The following is a 3,450-nucleotide window of genomic DNA, read 5'->3' as shown; positions in this document are numbered from 1 at the left end:
AACGGCCGCGAGGCAGAGGAGAGAGCGGGCCTGGCGCCCCGCAGGGTGATGGAGCGGCGTCCGCTTGAAGGTGCACCGCGACCAGTCAGCAGATCGGCGGTCCCCGAATTCGTTGATGAGCCAATGCCCACTGAACCCCCAGCACTGACGGCCCGAGCCTGGATGGCCGGGTGTTTCCTACATCAGGACGGACCTTCCCCTGGCCCCAGCTAAAAAAAAAGGTAAAGCTAGAGGGGAAACCAGTGCAGGCCTTGTTGGATTCCGGCAGTTCAGTCACCCTAGTGCAACCTACCCTGGTACAACCAAGGCCCGAACAGAAGTCAAAGTTGCCACTGACGTGTGTGCACGGAGACACCCGCTATGTGCCGGCCCGCACGGTTCGGATTTCAGCGTAGCCTGGGACCTGGGCCATCGAGGTGGGCATTTTGCGAGACCTCCCCGTACCTCTGCTCCTGGGACGGGACTGGCCGGGGTTCCAGAAGCTCCCGGCGGTCCCCGACTTTGCGGATGAGCCAATGCCCACGGAACCCCCTGCACCGACGGCCCGGGCCTGGATGGCCGGGTGTTTCCTGCATCAGGACGGACTTTCCCCTGGCCCCAGCAGGATGGTAAAGATAGAGGGGAAACCAGTACAGGCCTTCTTGGATTCCGGCAGTTCAGTCACCCTGGCCGGGGTTCCAGAAGCTCCTATTCGGACCCAGGATGCCAGGCCGTACCGCCCGGAACGGGCCACGGCGAACCCGTCGGGGCCCGCCCAGCCCGAGACCGGCCTACCTAGCGACGGACAGCGAGAGGGAGGGTGAGTGTCAGCCAGCTAATCTTCCGTCTGTCTACCTCGATGTGTTTTCACAGGTCACGACCGGGAGCTCGTTCGGCAGGGAGCAACGAGAGGACGACCGCCTGCGAAACTGTTAGGATCAAGGGCGCCGAGTTGATGAGGTAGACAGGCTTCCGGGTCCACACCCCCTCCCTCATTTTGAAAAAAGAAATGGTCTGCTGTACTGTGAGACAGCCTTTAGCACTCCCAATGGCCACTGGCATTACCGGGTGCTACCCTTCGGCCTACACGGGGCACCAGCCACGTTTCAGCGGTTGATGGACATCTTGCTCCGGCCCCACCAAGCCTACGCCGCGGCTTACCTAGATGATGTCGTCATACACTCGGAGGGCTGGGAGACTCACCTGGAGCGTCTACGGAGGGTGTTGACAGAGCTCCGGCGGGCTGGCCTGACTGCCAACCCCAAGAAGTGCCACCTCGGCCTCACCAAAGCAAAGTACCTCGGGTATAAAATTGGAAGAGGGCTCATCATGCCCCAGGAAAAGAAGGCCGAGGCGGTAAAGAAGTTCCCACGGAGAAGTTCCCACGTCCCGTCAACAAGACGCAGGTACGGGCATTTTTGGGGTTGGCGGGCTACTACCGATGTTTCATTCCTAACTTCTCCTCTATAGCCTGCTCCCTGTCAGACCTTACCAGAAAAGGGCAGCCGGAGAGGATAGACTGGACTCCCGAGACAGAAGCCGCCTTCCAGGCCCTCAAGACGGCCCTGACGTCCTCCCCGGTCCTGCATGCCCCAGACTTTGGCTGCCGCTTCACCCTATATACCGACGCCTCCGGCACCGGCTTAGGGGCAGTCCTCTCCCAGCTCCGGGATGGAGAGGAACACCCCATGGTCTATATCAGCAGGAAACTCTCCCCCGCGAAATCCAGGTACGCGACGTTGGAGAAAGAGGCCCTGGCCATAAAGTGGGCAGTCCTGGAGTTGAAGTACTACCTCTGGGGCCGCCGGTTCACCCTCGTCACAGACCATGCGCCACTACAATGGATGTCCAAGGCGAAGGACACGAACGCCCGGGTGACGCGGTGGTTCCTCGCACTCCAGGACTTCTGCTTCCAGGTACAACATCGGGCCGGGGCCGATCACGGGAATGCGGACGGTCTCTCCCGGGGCTGGTCCGGTTGGGCAGGTCTAGCAGGTAACATCAAACTCAATGTGGTGAGTATCCCGGTTCCAGATCGCCCTGGAAACGCCGCTGCCACACTGATCACAGAAGCACAACACCAGTGCGTGATGAGTGGCGCACCTGGAGCTCGTTCCCGCTGGCCATAAAAGCCAGGAGAACAGACACCAGCGGGGAGTTGCAACGGAGCTCCAGGCGACATTAATGCTTGTTTCTCCTTATCCACAGACTCCGACGGCACCCCAGGAGAGGGATCTGCACCACGGCACTTCACCCCACGAGCACCGAGTTGAGACGGGCACCGAGCACCATTTCTCCGAGCACGTGTGATCAGTGTGTGGGCAATAAATCACCCTCCGGGGAACTTTCTATCAGTACCGAGTCTGTGGTCTCATTCACCCCGCGACAATATATATATATATGTGTGTGTGTGTAACTGCCTTTTGCAATAAATTCAGCTTTAATACCATATAGATTAATAATCATTCTGGATTAAACTCTGAACTCATCAAAACTGATGTACAATATTCAAAGCATGTCTAAATATATAGATTAACTTGTTTACTAATGTGGTTAACTACATTGTGTTAATAAATGTCCCTTGTTGTAATGTGTTACTATAATAATAATGTTTATCTGTTTATTCAGATGAGGAAACCGATTGAGGACAATGTTGTAAATGGAAATGGTTTGAAGGTTTACATTCCTTTGGACTATTCTTCTCAAATTGTGAATGGAACAAACTATGTGGTCAAGGTAAGTGAGTGTTTTTATTTGTTTGATTTTGAGCTTGTGAATTCATCACTGAAAAATAAAGGTATAACTTGCATGCTGCCCAATATCAACTAGCCAACTGTGGCAGTGTTTTAGTTCCCTAAAACCTTCGATGAACCTCTGAAACCCTTCTGAACACATCTAACCAAATACAGAAAGAGTCTTATCAAATAACAGACACATTCAATGAGCTGCCGTAGAGGAACTGCTGAAATCATTTCATTCTTCAATATTAAACTCTGTATTCAAACACTCAAGTGTCACTGTGTTTACTGAATAATATCAAACTCGCTTCACAAATGTGTTACACTGAAATAAATGAACAGAAATATTCCTCATTATTAAAAAAATCTTTAAATATACAAGTTTTTTTTTAAAGTGAAATTTCAATTTAAAAAATCGAAATTTATGATTTTATCGACTTCAATGACTGAATGAGTTTTTTTATTTTTTATTTTATTTTATGCATTTGTCTTTTTTTTTATTACTTTGTTTTTTAAATGTGTATAGGTGTCACGATGCACGCACACGAGGAACAAGGAGACGCTGGAGAATACTTTTACCAAGACTTTATTTTCAGGAACCAAGGGAGACGAACTCAGGAAGACGTTTAACAGCGGACAGAGAACTTGGGACTGGGAACACTATTTATACACACAGGAGGAGGGGATGACGAGACACACCTGGGAGCAATGAAACACTAATCAGGGGAGGAAC

The sequence above is a fragment of the Sinocyclocheilus anshuiensis genome, unplaced genomic scaffold (assembly GCF_001515605.1).
Source record: "Sinocyclocheilus anshuiensis isolate Anshui unplaced genomic scaffold, SAMN03320099.WGS_v1.1 scaffold745, whole genome shotgun sequence".
NCBI lineage: Eukaryota > Metazoa > Chordata > Actinopteri > Cypriniformes > Cyprinidae > Sinocyclocheilus > Sinocyclocheilus anshuiensis.
This window is presented reverse-complemented; position numbering follows the sequence as displayed.